The sequence below is a fragment of the Podarcis vaucheri genome (assembly GCF_965113315.1).
Source record: "Podarcis vaucheri genome assembly, chromosome: 14".
Classification (NCBI taxonomy): domain Eukaryota; kingdom Metazoa; phylum Chordata; class Lepidosauria; order Squamata; family Lacertidae; genus Podarcis; species Podarcis vaucheri.
In genome coordinates, this window is record NC_138752.1 from 16458739 (window position 1) to 16478884 (window position 20146).

Here is a 20146-nt window from a genome sequence, read left to right on the forward strand (position 1 = left end):
ACTGAAGTTTGGGCAGATCCACATCGTACATTCAAAGCTCAAACTTAAAGCACACATCTTCCCACAAAGAATCCCAGGAACTGCAGTTTCCCTAAAGAACTGCAATTCCCAGAAAACTTAGCAAAGTAAAGTTCCCAGTATTCATTGAGGGAAGTCATGTGCTTTAAATGTGTGTTAGTAAAGGTAAAGAGACCCCTGGCCATTCGGTCCAGTCGTGACCGACTCTGGGGTTGCGGCGCTCATCTCGCTTTATTGGCCGAGGGAGCCGGCGTACAGCTTCCGGGTCATGTGGCTAGCATGACTAAGCCACTTCTGGCGAACCAGAGCAGTGCATGGAAACGCCGTTTACCTTCCCGCTGGAGCGGTACCTATTTATCTACTTGCACTTTGATGTGCTTTCAAACTGCTAGGTTGGCAGGAGCAGGGACCGAGCAACAGGAGCTCACCCCGTCATGGGGATTCGAAGTGCTGACCTTCTGATTGGCAAGTCCTAGGCTCTGTGGTTTAACCCATAGCGCCACCCGCGTCCCAAATGTGTGTTGGATGTGCTTTAAATGTATGGCATAGCACTGACAGTGCTGCAAAACTGGAAACCAGTATTTTCTAGATCTCCCGCTTCTCTCTGATCTGACTCATTCAAAATTTAACATATCCAGCAGCACAGAAAGCAGACCTTGCAAGAAAACTAAGTTTGCAACTACACTCCCCTCTTTATGTAATCGACCTCTTGCTACTACTGCTCCAAGTGCTTTACAGCCATGTTTATCCTAGCCGCTCCCAAGATGTATTAGCTCAGCTCCTGGAGTCTTCTGTACGGATGTAGATACTTTCTGGAGCACACTGCTAAATGCCTTATTTCCTTCGTTGTGTGCTGCCAACATCTTGCACTTCTGAAGCAAGGAGAGACTTGCTGCTCTTGACTTGGGAGGAGAAAAGGATGCAATGAGCTCAAAACGATTTCTCCCTGTCCCCCCTGAGCAATGAAATTAACAAGAGTGGATCACAAATAGCTTTTGGCATAGTAAACGTGACTCAAGGAAAGCAAAGGTTTGCATGGAGGACTGGCTAGGATCACACTCTCTCAGTTGGGCACTCCTGTCTTCCACTGCCTCCTGCAGTTTGGTCAAACTCATGCTGGTAGCTTCGAGAACACTATCCAACCATCTCATCCTCTGTCATCCCCTTCTCCTTGTGCCCTCCATCTTTCCCAACATCAGGGTCTTTTCCATGGAGTCTTCTCTTCTCATGAGGTGGCCAAAGTATTGGCGTCTCAGCTTCAGGATCTGTCCTTCCAGTGAGCGCTCAGGGCTGATTTCCTTAAGAATGGATAGGTCTGATCTTCTTGCAGTCCATGGGACTCTCAAGAGTCTCCTCCAGCACCACAATTCAAAAGCAACAATTCTTTGGCGATCAGCCTTCTTTATGGTCCAGCTCTCACTTCCATACACTACTGGGAAAACCATACATCACCTTGCCAACAAAGGTCCGTATAGTTAAAGCTATGGTTTAAGAAAAATAACCGCATAACCTTAGAAGGTTGTATAATCTTAGAAGGGGATTTGGCTGTGAGGGGGTGTAGCTGGGACTATCACAAAGGGACTAGGCACTTCTGAATTTGCTGCTACACTACTGATTACAACTCCCACCATCCCTGATCACTGGCCATACTGGTTTGGACTGCTGGGATATGGAGTCCAACAACATCTGGAGGGCCACAAGTCCCCTACCTAGAGACACTGGCAGTCTCCTTCCCCTACCTTCTGTTTTGATTTGATTCATTATTTCAAGGGTAGCCAACATGGCGTCTTTCAGATATTGTTGGACTCCAACTCCCATCAGCCTCAGTCAGCATGGCCAATGGTCAGGGATGATGGGAGGTGTAGTTCAACAACATCTGGAGGGCATTGTGCCACCTACTTGTGCATTATCTGCATGCCTGGCTTTTCTGGTGCCTTCAAGTCTTCAGAAAAGCTATCTTCTCTTTCTCTCTCTCTTTCCCATTGTGTTAGGCACAAAACAAATCTAATAACAAATCCATGTGTGCAGACAGCTAGCACAGCCATACCACAATGAGAGTAAAGCTCTCTTTTTGGAGTCTTCATGCCATTCCCATTCCAGAGAGAAGGGAATATTTAAAAACAAACAAAGCACACTATCAACATTTGTAGGACAGAATGAAACATAACCTCTATTCCTGGTCTGTGTCTGTTTTGCATCTGCTCATTCATGAGTCTGTTCTGTCTGTTCTGCATTTTTAAAAAACCAATTGAAAACTCACTCAGTTTTTCTATGTTTTTTTCACTAAATACACATTTTTTAAATGCAATCGAGCCTGAAACATCCATATTGTACGCATTTTCAGTTAAACATGCATTTTAGTAGTATATTTTAAAAATCCATTACAGTATTGCAAAATTTGGAGAGGTTTAAAAGCAAAACAGAACTGCATTCCAACCCATATGTTAGCCTGGGAATCAGAACAATTTTAACCAGGTCAGGATGAATCAGGTCAGTTTGCCTAAAACGTACAGACCAAATGAAATCCTCACTCAACCCTAACTCCACAAGGATGTCAAGGATGCAAGAAGTTCTCCCTTCCTTATTGGATTAAGTCCAAGTCCCTTATGATCCACCACCCTTGTTCCAACAGCCTCTGAACCTAAAGGTCCTATTGAGCTACCATGGTGACAAGCAACTCCCTGCTCCTTGGGACAGTTACAGGCTATAGTGGCAGAAAGAGTAGAGCTACTAAAAATGCCTTTCCTCCATCCCCCTTAAAAAAACTGAGGTTCCTTTTAGAGTGAGGCAAGGTTCCAATCACTTCAGAGGGCAGAGATAAAAGCTTGTGCTGTTCACGGGCAAAAACGTCTGCCTGGCATGCAAAATGTGCCTGGTTCAATCCCTGTCATCGCCATTTAGCCCTGGAAAATGTCCCCTGCCTGGAACTCTGCCAGTCAGCGCAGTCAGCACTGAGCCACACGGACCAAAGGTGTGACTCTGTATAAGGCAGCTTTCTATGCTTGCACACCAGCTTCAAAAGTGTGGGACTCCCTCCTTACAGATTTCCTCAGCCTCTTTGCTGCATAGCTCTCCCCATAATCTGAAACCCCACTTCTTTAAGGCATTTTGTTTAGCAGGCTCCATCTCTCCTACTCTGCTTTGGGGTTGCCATTATTCTATATGTTTTGCATGTTTTTAATCATTGCAATTGATTTTTTAACTCGGCCCAGTATATCTGAAGGAGTGTCTCCACCCCCATCATTCTGCCCGGACACTGAGATCCAGTGCCGAGGGCCTTCTGGCGGTTCCCTCACTGAGAGAAGCAAAGCTACAGGGAACCAGGGAGAGGGCCTTCTCGGTAGTGGCGCCCGCCCTGTGGAACACCCTCCCATCAGATGTCAAAAAAGATAAACAACTACCTGACATTTAGAAGACATCTGAAGGCAGGGAAGTTTTAAATGTGTGACATTTTTATGTATTTTTAATCTTTGTTGGAAGCCGCCCAGAGTGGCTGGGGAAACCCAGCCAGATGGGCAGGGTACTACTACTAATAATAATAATAACAATAATAAAAAATAATTATTATTACTGTAGGGTTTCTATTGCTGTAATCTGCTTTGAGGCTTTATGGTGAAGGGCAGGTTAGAAATCTTACAATGCAAAGCTGGGAAACTACCAATTGGATACAGAGTGAAGCTCGTCCGTTGTTGGTGGGTTTTTTTTGCCCAATGTACATAATTTGTTACACACACACACAGACCCCAATATGAGAAAACGCTGTAACCATTTCTAATTCACCAGGAACACAAAGACAAGGAAGAGATGCCACAGAAAAGAATTCAACTTTCCTCTGGCCTATCACATAGACCTCGCGGCTTACCATCCGCTTGGTACTTTCCGGAATATCAATCATCTGAATGTGGGGCGAGGAAGAGAGAAAGTACAAAATCGTCCAGAAGGGACACAACTTACTGATGGATTATGCTGACTATAGAAACTTCAATTCCATATCAAGAGGTGGAGGTGGCCTTGCTTTTAATATCCTTAGAGGAACTCCTGGAAGGCGGCAGGAGGTTTCCCCAGATTTGCGTTGGCGGATTGACTGTTTGGCTGCTTATTACAAAGAGCACTGCCTTCCCGGGCCACAGTCCAGAAAGGCATTTCGAGATCACACGGTTCACTTTATGTGTTTAAGCAGTTGCACTGAATTCCTGGATTACAGCAAACTGAAGTAAACAAAAACCATAGCTTTTACTTAAGCAGCCCAGGCAGGTGCATACTATCACTAGACAAAAGTACAGAACAGAATATAATGCCACATTCAGACGATATATTTGAAGCACTATGATGCCACTTTGAACAGCCACGGCTTCCCCCAAACAATCCTGGGGGCTGTAGATTGTCAAGGGTGCTGAGTGTTGTTGGGATGCCCCCAACTTCCCTCCCAGAGCTACAATTCCTGGAGTGGTTTAATTAGTCAATTCCACTTCACAGGGAACTCTGGGAACTGTAGCGTTGGGAGCGGAATAGGGGTCTCCTGACAACTCTCATAACAAACCCATAACAAACTACAGCTCCCAGAATTCCATGACTATTTGAAGTGGCGTCATAGTACAGTGGTACCTCAGGTTAAGTACTTAATTTGTTCTGGAGGTCTGTACTTAACCTGAAACTGTTCTTAACCTGAAGCACCACTCTAGCTAATGGGGTCTCCTGCTGCCGCTGCGCCGTCGGAGCACGATTTCTGTTCTCATCCTGAAACAAAGTTCTTAACCTGAGGTAATATTTCTGGGTTAGTGGAGTATGTAACCTGAAGTGTATGTAACCTGTAGCGTACGTAACCTGAGGTACCACTGTACTTTAAATGTATGGTGTGGATGTGGCCACAGTTATTCTGTAGCTAGCCACACACTGACAGGACCAGAATTGGACAAAGGGCTCTGTTTTACTCACAGGGCATCCCATGACATGGCTGCTTAGAAGCACATTATTATATCCCCCTGAATTCAACTAGACTCACCCCCCCCCCTAGTTTAGCATGCATAGGATTGCAGACTTGGTGAAATACTTAGGGCGGAATTTTGCCATGATATCAAATGGGAGCAAGACAGATGATCAAAGCCTAGGTGCACAAGCATTTTTGCAGGCTTTGATGCAGGCATCTGACAAGTCAGGCCACGGCTTAGTGGCAGAGCACATGCTCTGCATGCATAACACCCCAGTTTCAAGCTCCGGTATCTCTAGAAAAAAGAAGAGGTGCAGTGCTGGAAGAGTCCTTTTGCTGGAGAGCTGCTGTCAGTTGGAGAAGGCAGCTATTGGCTGTTTGGCATCGTGGTCTTGAGTCTGTGTCTCAAATGTACACCTGACCACAGTGCTAACCCCTCCAGACCTGATGGTGATCCCCAGCCTGTGAAGGAGGAAACAGGAGATGTGTCCTCTGTGTAACAAACACTGAGAAAGCATCCGTTCTATTGGTTAAGTAAAAGGTAAAGGTAAAGGGAAGGAAATCAGCCCTGAGTGCTCACTGGAAGGACAGATCCTGAAGCTGAGGCTCCAATACTTTGGCCATCTCATGAGAAGAGAAGACTCCCTGGAAAAGACCCTGATGTTGGGAAAGATTGAGGGCACAAGGAGAAGGGGACGACAGAGGACGAGATGGTTGGATAGTGTTCTCGAAGCAACCACCATGAGTCTGACCAAACTGTGGGAGGCAACAACAAAAGGTAAAGGGACCCCTGACCATTAGGTCCAGTCGCGGACGACTCTGGGGTTGCGGCACTCATCTTGCTTTACTGTCCAAGGGAACCGGTGTACAGCTTCCGGGTCATGTGGCCAGCACGACTAAGCCACTTCTGGCGAACCAGAGCAGCGCACGGAAACGCTATTTACCTTCCCGCCAGAGCGGTACCTGTATATCTACTTGCACTTTGACGTTCTTTCAAACTGCTAGGTTGGCAGGAGCAGGGACCAAACAATGGGAGCTCACCCCATCACGGGGATTCGAACCGCCGACCTTCTGATCGGCAAGTCCTAGGCTTTGTGGTTTAACCCACAGCGCCACCCGCGTCCCTTTCAAGAAGGCTTACTTCTGAGTAAATATGTAGATGATTAGTGACTGCAACTAGGGTAGAAAGCAGGGTCAGATTTAGGTTTGATGAGGTCCTAAGCTACTGGAGGTAATGGGGCCCTTTATATGTCCAGCTGTCCTTCATTAACAACAAACTGTCACATTTGTTTTTGTGTTGAATATATGTTATATAGTAATTTATGGACCTGATAGCTATCTAAAGCCATTTGCACACAACAAATAGGAGCCTACACAACACAAAACACTGTTGCTGTATGTACGTTTTATTTTATTTGTTTTTTATCTCATATTTTGGAAATGTGCATCCAGTTCCGCCCCCCCTTTAAATTTGTTTGGAGCCCCCAAGAGAGTGGGACCCTAAGCTATAGCTTGTTTAGCTTATATGTAAATCTTGCGCAGGTAGAAAGCCTAAGTGATATGGCAGAAAGCTTATCCTTTTAACGACTGAATATAGTGACCCAGAGCTGCCTGAATGCAACCCAGAGATCCACTTTTAACAACCAGTTTAGCAGGAGATTCAATGGCCGCAGCTCATCCTGCCTGCTCCTTTGCCAGCCCTTTGGTCCCCCACACCACACCACCCTGCGTGCTGTGCAGCACGCTGGAAGTCCAGTTCTGGGCGCCACAATTTAAGGATGCTATTGACGAGCTGGAACTCGGAGGGCAACCGAGATGATCAAGGGTCGGGAAACCAAGCCTTATGAGGAACGGTTGAGGGAGTTGGGTATGTTTAGCCTGGGAAAGTGGAGACTGAGAGGAGATAGGATAGCTATCTTCAAATATCTCAAGGGCTGTCACATGGAAGAGGGAGCAAGACTGTTTTCTCCTGCTCTGGAGGGTGGGCTCAAACCAATGGATTCAAGTTACAAGAAAGGAGATTCTGACGAAACATCAGAAATGCAGTGGTACCTCGTGTTAAGTACTTAATTCGTTCCAGAGGTCCGTTCTTAACCTGGAACTGTTCGTAACCTGAAGCACCACTTTAGCTAATGGGGCTTCCAGCTGCTGCTGCACCGCCAGAGCCCAATTTCTGTTCTCATCCTGAAGCAAAGTTCTTAACCTCAAGCACTATTTTTGTCTTAGCGGAGTGTGGAACCTGAAGCGTATGTAACCTGAAGCGTATGTAACCCGAGGTACCACTGTAATGTTCTGACAGCTGTTTGACAGTCGGACAGTCAAGAGGAGGTTGTGGACTCTCCTTTCCTGGAGGTATTTAAGCAGAGGTTGGGTGGCCATCTGTCATGGATGCTTTAGCTGAGATTCCTGCATTGCAGATGGGTTGGACTAGATGACCCTTAGGAACCCTTCCAACTTTACAATTGTTTGATTCTATGGCTCTATGCGGCAGGTGGGAGAGGAGAGTAAACAGAAGTTCAAGAAGAGCCACAGTGTCTCTCTCACTGAAGTAGTTTAAAAGGGCAGAGTAATTTCCTTGTGTCACAGCGTGGAAGCCACAGCTCCACATTACCATCAGGCATATATCTAATCTACCAGCATGAAAAATGAGAAACTTCACTATGAAGACATAATGAATATATTTTCCTTATTCGCTTTTCTCCCTCCTCCCTCCCAACCTCGTTTCCTTTTGTGTCGTGGCTTTTAGATTGTAAGCCCAAGGGGACGGGACTGTTTTTATTCTTGATATTTGTAAGCTGCTCTGAAATGCATTTTTTGGCTGAAGGGTAAAAACAAAGGGACAAACTTTAAATAAATAAATCCCAGCTTAGATTGTAAGCTCCTTGGGAGCAGGGACCTACCTATTTTGTCACAGCAACCGTGTGCTTTAATGGCACTAAACAAGAACAACAAATGGAACAGTTCTGGACACAAGAGGGTTAAGAGAAACACGTGACTGCAGAATCGTATCAGATCTGCTATGGAAAACAAAACAGAACTCTGTTCTGCATTATTGCAGGTTTATTGAATATGGATATGACAATAGCAGCTTTATTGGCTTGCTACTCTCCCAGGATGCCTTTCAAAGTCATAGCTGGCTGACACCATTTTCAAAGGCATAGTTGCCAATGCTCATAATTATAACTCAGGCCAGGCAATATCTAATGCTTTTTTTAAAAGCAGCTATTTCCTGATACATTCAAAATAAACATAAAAATAAGCCTCATCTTTTAAAATCTAGTTGCACACAAACTTTTGAAAATATGGTCCACGCTTGCCCACACAAAAACCCACCACACATTACCATAAAAAACACTATGGCTTCAAACGACATTTCAGTGAAATGTAATCTACCTCATGTAAAGTACCTAGGCATCAAAGCAGCTACAGAATTATCATGACCAGTATAATGGAGCAAATCTCACTCTTAAAACCCAATGGATAGGAAACGTTTTGAATTTCAGAGAGCAATGGGGATGTTAAAAAGACTTGGACCACTATCCTAACTAACACCCCCCCCAAAAAAAACCCCCCAGAATGCTGGGAACTATGGTTTGTTAAGGTGCTGAGAATCAAAGCCCTGTAAGGGGGGAAATTACAGTTCCCAATATTTTGGGGAGGAGTGATGTGCTTTGCATGTATGGTTCTTTAAATGTTGGGCAAGGCAGATGTGCGCACAACCCAAACTGTTTTGAAAGCTTTTCCTGGAGTTGATCACCTGACTTCACAGGTAAAGGTGCCTTCAAATGGAAAAGCAGTTTGCCTGTTCAGCTACAGTAAAGAACAACAAACAAACAACAAACCCTACTTTCAAAACACTTCCATCCACAGAGATATTTTATCCCTATCTACGCGTAACCAGGACTGCAGTAGAAGACCCAATTGCAGCGCATAATTATGTGGACTTAACAGACATTGATTTCAAGGGCCTTTAGTAACCGCCAGTAAATTGCAGCAAAAGCAGGAAGCTGCCTTATGCTGTGTCCATTTGCCTATCTAGTTCAGTACTGCTTACACTGACTGGCAGCTACTCTCTAGGATTTCAGGTGGGGATTCTTTCCCAGTCCCAACTAGGGATGCCCCAGAATGAACCTGAGTCCTCCTGGATCAGTGTTTACCAAACTTAGGTCTCCAGGAATTTTTTTTTTGGGGGGGACTACAATTCCCATCATCCCTGACCTCTCGTCCTGCTAGCTAGGGATGATGGGAGTTGTAGTCCAAAAAAAAGCTAAAGGCCCAAGCTTGGGAAACGTTTTCTGGGTGAAGAACAGGTGTTACACCACTGGGCTATGGCCATTCTTTCGAGTGTTGCGGTGCTATAAAGCATTGATGAAGAGTTCTTTTTGTGTCCTCTATTTTAGATTGGAAACACTCAGGAAGCGGGGAGCTGTGATTGATCTGATGTCACCCACTTTGGGAACCTTTCCAGAGGAAGAGCAGGTCAGAAAAGCTTTGAAAAAATAAGTAATATCTCAATATTGTGAAATGGGGGCAACGTTGAGAGGCTGTGGCTTCCCTAGGTCTCCGAGTGATTTCCAGGCTGAGATAAGATGTGAAGCTGGATTTAGTGGCTCATAACATATTAAGAGGGACGCGGGTGGCGCTGTGGGTTAAACCACAGAGCCTAGGGCTTGCTGATTAGAAGGTCGGCGGTTTGAATCCCCGTGACGGGGTGAGCTCCCGTTGCTCGGTCCCTGCTCCTGCCAACCTAGCAGGTCGAAATCACCTCAAAACACAAGTAGATAAATAGGTACCACTCTGGCGGGAAGGTAAACAGCATTTCCGTGCGCTGCTCTGGTTCACCAGAAGTGGCTTAGTCATGCTGGCCACATGACCCGGAAGCTGTACGCCGGCTCCCTTGGCCAATAAAGCGAGATGAGTGCCGCAACCCCAGAGTTGGCCACAACTGGACCTAATGGTCAGGGGTTCCTTTACCTTTTAATATATTAAGAACATAGGAAAAGCCTGACTAGATTGCACCAATGGTCCATAGCTGGGCATTCAGGGAAGCTCAAACACAGAAAATGAACATTGGTGCCCTTAGGTAATTTTAGACTATGGACTGAATGACCTTTCACTCATACAGTGTCTCAAAATCTCTCTCTCTCTCTCTCTCTCTCTCTCTCTCTCTCCAGATGCTAAAGTGCATTATTTCACATGGTAAGCCTGCTTTGCTAAATTCAGAGGGATTTTTCACTATTAAATGTGGCAATGTGGCAAGATGTATACCTTTAGCCAAAGACACTATGTCTCAAGCAGTGTTAGAAACTCAGAGATATACAGTGGTACCTCTGATTACAAGTTACAAGAAAGGAGATTCTGATGAAACATCAGAAATGCAGTGGTACCTCGTGTTAAGTACTTAATTCGTTCCGGAGGTCCGTTCTTAACCTGAAACTGTTCTTAACCTGAAGCACCACTTTAGTTATGGGGCCTCCTGCTGCCGCCGCACCACCACAGCACGATTTCTGTTCTCATCCTGAAGCAAAGTTCTTAGCCTGAGGTACTATTTCTGGGTTAGCGGAGTCTGTAACCTGAAGCGTCTGTAACCTGAAGCATATGTAACCTGAGGTACCACTGTATAAGCTAGGCACCAAAGGGCTCCTTAAACCAAGGTTACAGTCGCTGAAACAGAATAGCTAGTTGCCATTTTGGGGTAAGACAGCTCTAAAGTCTTATTTTTCAAATGATGGACTGACTGTGATTGATCATCAGTTAAACATCTGGCTTGTTCAGATTGCAACCTTGAGCTGGGTGAAGAACTTTGAGAACTGAAAGAAGAAGAGTCACTTGATCCAGGGAAGAGTCCTGGCCTATTCCGACCTCGTTTTCTGAATGGTGACACAGACCATTCATAACTAAGAATATTCTTCACAACTGTGAGCAAGGCAGTGGGGTGGGTTAAGTGAAGACAAAAGACAACAATGAACTATAATGTTGTTTACTGCTCCTGCTCAGGCGGCACAAAAAAAAGCATTTTGGTTCCCGAGATTCATTCCAATGGTGCAGATAAAATATAACCGATAGAATTCTACAGGGTGTGGTATTAGTGTGTGAAAACAGTCAAGATCCAATAATCCCCAGGCATGCCCCTCCAGATGGGGGAGATGTCGGGTGCTACTGTCCTGACACCCAGGTACCTTCACTTAGTCACAAGTGGTTGATAAAAAGGTAAGGGTACCCTTGACCATTAGGTCCAGTTGCGGACAACTCTGGGGTTGTTGCGCTCATCTCGCTCTATAGGCCGAGGGAGCTGGTGTTTGTCTGCAGACAGCTTCTGGGTCATGTGGCCAGCATGACTAAGCCACTTCTGGCGAACCAGAGCAGTGCAAGGAAATGCCGTTTACCTTCCTGCTGGAGTGGTACCTACTTATCTACTTGAACTGGTTTGCTTTTGAACTGCTAGGTGGGCAGGAGCTGAGACTGAGCAACGGGAGCTCACCCCGTTGCGGGGATTCGAACCGCAGACCTGATCGGTGGGCACCTGGTTGATTTTGAACACTGGTCTCAAGGACTTAGGAAGCTGCCTGATGCTATGTCAGCTCACTTGTCCATCTAGCTATTGCCTACACTGACTGGCAGCAGCTCTCCAGTATTTCAGGCAGGGGACTGGACCCAGGAACGTCTGCATGCAATGCCTGCACTGCCCCTCAGCTATAGCCTTTCCCTAATGCTTGCACGGACGTGGGTGGCACTGTGAGTTAAACCACAGAGCCTAGGACTTGCCGATCAGAAGGTCGGTGGTTTGAATCCCCGTGACGGGGTGAGCTCCTGTTGCTCAGTCCCTGCTCCTGCCAACCTAGCAGTTCAAAAGCACCTCAGAGTGCAAGCAGATAAATAGGTACCGCTCCGGCGGGAAGGTAAACGGCGTTTCCGTGCGCTGCTCTGGTTCGCCAGAAGTAGCTTAGTCATGCTGGCCACATGACCCGGAAGCTGTACACCGGCTCCCTCAGCCAATAAAGCGAGATGAGCGCCGCAACCCCAGAGTCGGTCACGACTGGACCTAATGGTCAAGGGTCCTTTTACCTTTAATGCATGCATAGATAATGTCTTTAGTGACACCGATTCTTGTCCTTCTTTGGCAACCTAGCCCTAAAAACATCTGTTAGCATCTTTCGTGAAATCTAGTAGGCCTACATTATTAAAAATAAGGGTTCCCAGTCCATCTTATCTTATGTGCTAACAGCTGTACCTTTCAGAGCTGTGACCTAATCTATTTCGAATCTCCTGTTCCTCTTGAAGTCTGAAATGCCAGCGCATCATTTTCACCATATATTGTGGAAGGCTGCACTCACAAGTCATGTTTAAATTGATTTTATTTATTTTATTTTACGCATCTCGCCCCCCCCCCTTCTGCACAGGTCTGCAGTGGAAAAGTAAAACCCATTTTGCCTAGGGTGAAAATTTAATGGAAGAATCGCCTCCTATCTGTCATTCATTAACAGCATTCTCATTCCAGGCTTAAAGGCATTCATCCCAGGGAAGACATGCCAAATTCCGGGCATGATTCCCTTTCCCCCAGGTTGTAAGTGTGCCAAAAACAGCAAACACAGGTGTATCTGGGCAAAACTTGTGTGCGCTTAGTGATCTACATGAAATTATTAGCAAAGTTGAGCTAAAGGTAGTGTGTGAGGCCATTTTAAATTACATTTTACATTTCTGACATTTATATACTCCTGTTTCCTCCAAGGTGGTGCACACCTAGTCCTCTTCTCCTCATTTTATTCTCACAACAGCCTTGTGAGGTAGCCCAAGGTCACTCTGTGAGCTTCACAGCTGAGAGGGGATTCGAACTCCCGGCCTCCCAATTCCTAGTCTGACACTCTAACCACTACACCATGCTGGCTAGTGGTTCAGTGATGGATTAGGACTGTTTGAATCCCCCCTCAGCTATGAAGCTCATTGAGTGACCTTGAGCTAATCACTTCTTGGCTTAGCCTACCTCACAGAATTGTTGAGAGGATAAAATGGGTAAGAATGCCAACACGGGGCTTCTTCCCAGATTGAAAGCTCCAAGAACTACCCAGTCATTACTCTTCCACTCTAAGCTTGCCTTTCCTCCCTATTAGGAGTTTTCTGCTTTTTCTACATGCACATTCAGCTATGTTCTGTTCATATAAGGGGGCGTGGCATAATTGTTGTAGGCGGGGCCATTTGAAGTTTAGCGCACATTCCTTATAACCAGGGCTTTTATTCCCTGGAACTTGATTCCGGCACCTCTCAGGTGGGCACCATTGCCATTATAAGAGAACAAGGGTGGCGTTCATGGCGAGTTCTGGCACCTCTTTTCCTAGAAAAACAGCACTGCTGATAACCCTTGTGGTGGATACCATTTTATGACTGCTTTCACTTAACCCCTCCCCACAATCTTTCAATAATCAATAAAACATATTTCAGACCCTGCAAGTGTCCCTATTTTCCATGGACAGTCCCAAATTTACAGAAGCCATCCGAGTTTCTGATTTGATCCCTGAATGTCCTGTTTTTCCTTAGGATGTCCCTATTTTCATCGGAGAAATGCTGGAAGGTATGATGTATCTGTCAGTTTTATAAATGAAAGAGAGAGATATTGAACTATGACATCTGACTGTTATAATGTTAATTTGTGCTACTATACTATAATATGACTATCATAGAATTGTAGAGTTGAAAGGGACCCCAGATCCTATAGTATTAGTTTTCTAGCACGATACCTCCCTCTCATTATTATTATTTTTAAATGTGCAGCAGAAAACTGCCATCTTGCCCCAAAAGTGGCAACTAGACTATGTGTTTTGGCGACTGTAACCTTGCTTCAAGGAGCTATTTGGTACCTAGCTTATATATCCAAGTTTCTAGCAATGGGTGCGGGAGTTGGACTTTCTGTGATCTGAGAAAAGGATGAAAGATCTGCAGAGAAAATGGCGGTTCCCTCCCTGCGAGAAGCGAAGTTACAGGGAACCAGGCAGAGGGCCTTCTCGGTAGTGGTGCCCGCCCTGTGGAACGCCCTCCCACCAGATGTCAAAGAGAACAACAACTAACTGACATTTAGAAGACATCTGAAGGCAGCCCTGTTTAGGGAAGTTTTTAATGACTGATGTTTTAATGTATTTTTAATCTTTTGTTGGAAGCCCCCCAGAGTGGCTGGGGAAACCCAGCCAGATGAGCAGGGTAGAAATTATTATTAATGTCAATGACTGGATGATGTTGTTACGTGGCCGTCCCATAAAAAGGGACGCAAAGCAGAGCAACCCAACACTAAATGTGGCCTGCTTAAATAGCTGCCTTTCCCCAGGAATGGCCTCAGGGCAGTAGCTGTTTTTCAAGTTAAAGGCCAGTTTGCCTCAAAATACAAGATAAAATTGGCTCCTGCCTGGGTCTTCAAACTCTTGAATGTTCTCCCTGAAAACATTGGGCTATATCCAACCAAGGCCACCATCAGACCATACATTGAAAGCACTACAATTCCACTTCGAACAGTCATGGCTCCCCTCCCAAAGAATGATGGGAGCTGTCGTTTGTTAAGGCTGCTGCTACGACTCCCCTATTCCCCTTGCATTCCCCGAGGGATTGATCGTTATATCACTCTGGGAATTGTAGCTCTGGGAGGGGAACAGGGATCTCTTAACTCACAAACTACAGTGCCCAGAATTCTTTGGTGGAAGCCACGACTATTCAAAGTTCTATCATAGTGTTTTAAATGAATGATGTGAAGTTATACACAAAATAGGCCCGTTTAATGGACCTAAGGTAAAGGTAAAGGCACCCCTGACTATTAGGTCCAATTGTGGTCGACTCTGGGGTTGCGGCGCTCATCTTGCTTTATTGGCCGAGGGAGCTGGTGTACAGCTTCCGGGTCATGTGGCCAGCATGACTAAGCCGCTTCTGGCGAACCAGAGCAGCACACGGAAACGCCATTTACCTTCCCGCCGGAGTGGTACCTATTTATCTACTTGCACTTTGATGTGCTTTTGAACTGCTAGGTTGGCAGGAACAGGGACCGAGCAATGGGAGCTCACTCCATTGCGGGGATTCGAACCGCCGACCTTCTGATCGGCAAGTCCTAGGCTCTGTGGTTTCACCCACAGCGCCCCCCGCGTCCCTAGTCATGTTCTCTAATTTCAGTGGAACTGGCTCCAGGGCTGCACATTGACCAACATGCCTTCTTCCGCTTTCAGTTGATTTTTTTTACTCCATACCGCTTGTAATTTATCTCATCAGAGCCAACTCTGGTGTAACTCTGTACAGCTTGAAGATCTGAAGCTTGTTTGACAAGCTAAGAATAAAAGAATAGCCCTGCTGGATCAAGCCAGTGGCCCACAAAGTCCAGCACCATGTTCTCACATTGGCCAACCAGATGCCTATGAGAACATAGCCATCCTGGCTCTCATTTCCATATTCAGCAGCCGTGTAAGAACGGGATCTTAGAATCACTTCCTGTTCTAGACAATGACCCTTTGCTCGTTGTATTAGGAGAGAACGGGTATATTCATTTGATTTGTATTTTTTAATGCAACACATATGTTCCGCACGGGCTAAACAAAGCCTTGTTTTGTGATGGCCTTTGGTCACAAACAAATACATCTGATTCACTGGCTGATAGTATTATAAATTTTGGAAGAGCCCAAGAGGAACCAGACTGCATGTAGATCGAAAGGTTGTCAGCATGGAATGCAGAGCTGGAGATGATCTCAGAATGATTTGCAGTGGAGCTGCCGAGCCGAGTAACCCCACAACACGGGCTTCTGAACTTTCCTTTTAACTAAGGATAAAAAGGTAAAGGTAAAGGTACCCCTGCCCGAACGGGCCAGTCTTGACAGACTCTGGGGTTTGTGCGCCCATCTCACATCTATTGGCCGGGGGCCAGCGCTGTCCGCAGACACTTCCGGGTCACGTGGCCAGCGTGACAACGCTGCTCTGGCGAGCCAGAGCCGCACACGGAACGCCGTTTACCTTCCCGCTGGTAAGCGGTACCTATTTATCTACTTGCCCCCGGGGGTGCTTTCGAACTGCTAGGTGGGCAGGCGCTGGGACCGAGCAGCGGGAGCGCACCCCGCCGCGGGGATTCGAACCGCCGACCTTTCGATCGGCAAGCCCTAGGCGCTGAGGCTTTAGCCCACAGCGCCACCCGCGTCCCTTAACTAAGGATATACAGCAAGAAAATGATTTTCTATGCTCAGGGATAACCTGGTGACCCCTTAATCTGGAAATAAAACCCTGTTGTATCTGCTGGCTTCTGTTGCTGAGTACTGTCAATCCAACCGCTAAACTTCTGGGAGGTGCTTGCAAAATTTCACCTCCGTGTTTGGGAAAGATTGCTCTCAGAATTGTACTTAAGGGCTTTAGTAAAGCCCAAAGTTTATGTACACTTCATTATATACACTGAATGTGCCCTCCTGATGTTTTGGATCATAGCTTCCATCATCCCTGATCATCAGCTTGTGCTCGCTGGGGAGGATGGGTATTGTAGTCCACAACATCTGGAAGACTCTATATTGGCTATGCCATCATAATCCCATTTATCTCTGTGGGCATAGGTGTGTCTGTCCTGGGTTGTGAGCATTCCCTGTATGCCAACTGGGGGACTAAAGGCATATTCTATGAACAGTTGAGCTCTTTGTTGACTGTACATCCTTGCCTCTGCCCTTGAAATGAATGACCCCAGTGTGCACTGGATTTTACCTTAGTACAGCCTTTCTCAACCTTGGGTTCCCAGATGTTTTTGGCCTACAACTCCCAGCATCCCTGACCACTGGTCTTGTGAGCTAGGGATCATGGGAGTTGTAGGTTAGTAGGTCTGAAGAGAAATGTTGCTAAATCCCTGTGAAGTTAGGCTGAAAGACAGTGACTGGGCCAAAGTCACCCAGTGAGCACCATGGCCAAGTGGGGAATTTGAACCCTGGTCCCCCCAGGTCTTAGTCTGGTACTCTAACCACTACACCACACTGCATGTTGATGAGAAATTTTGAATTCTATGAGTGTATGTTGAGTTTAAACCACAATGGTCTGCTGGGATCGGAATAAGCCCATCCTCCCAAGTCAAGATGTGCTCACCCTGCTTCTTCCTCCCTGACGGGGGGGGGGGAATAAACCTCCAGATATTCTTGGACCCCAACTCTTGTCACCCTTAACAAGAGGGCCACAGGTCCCCCACTCTACGGCATAAAAGCTGACTGCTCAGCTGAGTGCTTGAACTAAATAAAAAAAAAAATCCCCTTCCAGTAGCACCTTAGAGACCAACTAGGTTTGTTACTGATATGAGCTTTCATGTACATGCACACGAAAGCTCATACCAATAACAAACTTAGTTGGTTTCTAAGGTGCTATTGGAAGGAAATATTTTTTTTTGCTTTGTTTCGACTACGGCAGACCAACATGGCTACCTACCTGTGCTTGAACTAAGATACTAGACATTGAATGGATAGCAAAGGGCTAATGAAAGCATCTCCCAGTAGGCTTGATGGATGGATACTGGCTACAGATTCAGGCTCCCAAGAGTCATTTCCAACTCATCATCCCAAGCTGCACGAAACTGAAATTTGTGTGTATGCATTTAATAAAAACCAGCCCCTACTTAGGATGCCATCTCCTGCAAGGTCAAAGAATTTGTCCATGCAGTCTGGTACTGTCTACTCTAACCGGCAGAAACTCTCCATGAATTCGGGCAGAAATAGGTCTTTCTCATCACCTGAATGCTGATTTTTTAAGCTGGAGATAACAGGGACTGAACCTGGGATATTTGGGCATATGATCTACAATTGAGCTAAGGTCTCTTCCCTATATAGAAAGATGTCATGAATGAGATTTCCTGATAATATTGCTGGAGATAACAGGAAGATGGTCTCAAGAAGAAAGATCTGGGCATCTTCCAAGAAGGGGATGCCCCTCTCTCTTTAAATGGTTGTTTCTCTAAAAATTTTGTAACACTCACGCACTATTTATAAAAAAGTGTTTAGAAATAGACAGATGATGCTCCTATTTTAAGGAAGATAGTGTACCATCAGTTTTACTTCTTCATTTAATGCTGGGTGGTGGTGAATCTACAGCAGATCAGGCCCACGAAGCCCTCTCCTCATCCTAGCACTGGGCTGGATTTATCATAGGACCATAGAATTGGAAGGGATCCCAAGGGTCTTTGAGTCCAACCCCTCTGCAACGCAGGAATCTCAACGCACAGTCACCCATCCAATTTGAAACCAGACCAGACCCTGCTTAGTTTTGCAGACATGCTAGCAGTTTTATTGCGCCCCCACCAGGAAATGGGTTTCCTCCCCTCCCAGAGCAGCAGGAGGCAGTAACTGCCCTCTCCATCATAGTGCTGAACTGAGAGGTTTACCTATCCCTAGTGCTGTGATGGGAGGAACCAGCTCATTGCAACTCTGGGCTGAGTGAAGAGGGAATCACCCTGTTGCAGCACTGGGCCGAGAAGAGAGGTTTAAAGCACTCCTCCACATCCAGCTTTTGAACTGCTAGGTTGGCAGGAGCAGGGACCGAGCAACGGGAGCTCACGCCGTCGCGGGGATTTGAACCGCCGACCTTCTGATCAGCAAGTCCTAGGCTCTGTGGTTTAACCCACAGCACCACCCACGTCCTTTACCTTACCACATCCAGCACTATGTGTGCATGGTGTGAGAGTGTGTGTCCTGCGAGTTTGTGTGTGCTTTCACGTGTGGCACGTATATGTGTAGTGATCCAGTACATGCATGTGAGGGCATGAAGTGGTCATTTGCACCATGACCACAGAACAGCCTTTGGGCAGTTTGAATGTGGCTCTGAGCAGTGGCATGTGGTCAGTGGACTTGGGGGACTAGGCCAGCCCCCTAAATGTTCCTGGTAAGTATTAAAGCCTAGTGCCTTCTTTCTAAAACCTGGGAAGCTTCTGTCCAGCTTCGGGAGGGAGGCACAATGCTCTTGCATGCAACATCACCCCCGTCCCACTTGCAAGCTGGCATCTCTGGTCCTAATTGTTCCCCTGTGAAAAATTTCACTGCATGCCACTGGCTCTGAGGCTGAAAAAGGTTACTCACCCCTTTCCACTGGTGGCTCCTGGGGGCATTAGCCACCACTAGGATAGTGCCCCATGCTGGACTCAACGGGCAGAGCCAAGCAGACTTCCTTAGGCAAGGGAAACTGCCCCCTGGGTTCCCAGACACTGAGAGCCAATATATTGTGCCTGTGCCCAGAGGAACTTTGGGAGAAGGGAAGGTATGGGGAAAATAGAAAAGTATCCCAAATATAGGGCTCCCTGTAGTTGCAGGTTTTTGTATGCGGGTAGAATACATGCTTGTCTTCACCGATAGCACCGTGGCCCCATGAAGGTGAACTCTGTATTCTGAATAGGCAGCCATAGTTTGTATTTTCTCACAAATAGGGACCAAGCAGGTGCATCTTTCAGCTGTCTCTGCTATGGTTGCCAACTGACCAGGAAACAAACAACACATAAGGTTGCCCTTGTAAGCTCAGTGCCATCAGCCCCGAAGCCTGGATGGCTGGAGGTTGAGCGGCTGCAAATGGCACAGCTACAGGGGCCGGCAGAAAAGTTGGCAACCCCCCTCTGCCCACCCTCAGCTGCTTTCATGAGAGAAGCAAACGTGAAATGCCTAATGAAAAACCCAACTTGGAAGAAGAAAATGATTGAAGGTCCAGGGCCTAGTGCCTAAATTAAGAGGGAGGCTGAATAAACCGGCACAAAGACCCACTCCCTGATTCCGCCCCCTCCCCAAATCAAACCATGCCCCTCGCAGTCTTCTAAACAGGGAGGCGTTACAAAAGGCAAAGAGGGCAGCCAGGTCTGCTCTGCATCCCCTTGCAGTTCAAGCACTGCCAAGATCCTGCCCTCTGCCTGCACACCTGATCCATTGCTCTGTACCTGGGTCTAGCAGGTACATTTCGGAGCTTTAGGCCCCAGTGGCAAGCAATCATTTCCTGGGCAATTTGCACCGCTTCGATCCTCAAGGTTCTGAGACTCAGGATGCGACCCCCCCCCCCCACTCCTTTCTGCCTCTTTACCAACAATATGATTTAATCACAGTGTCCAAAGGGGAAAGGGAAACCACCTTTCTCTTTCGCTGGCCCCCCCACCCCCTTTCTGGCGCCTGCAAAGGAGCAAGGGGGCGGGGTGATGGTGGCTGCTTTGAGTAGTGAGTTTGGGGTGGCGGGAAGAAGAAGGGACAGCGAGAGGCA

The 20146-nt window shown here is 46.6% G+C and overlaps 1 protein-coding gene across 1 annotated transcript in view; it reads right to left on the bottom strand.

Annotated features, from left to right (window-relative positions):
* HDGFL3 (HDGF like 3) overlaps nucleotides 1-20146 on the bottom strand; it is a 54318-nt gene that overhangs the window by 32743 nt on the left and 1429 nt on the right. The window lies entirely within an intron of this gene.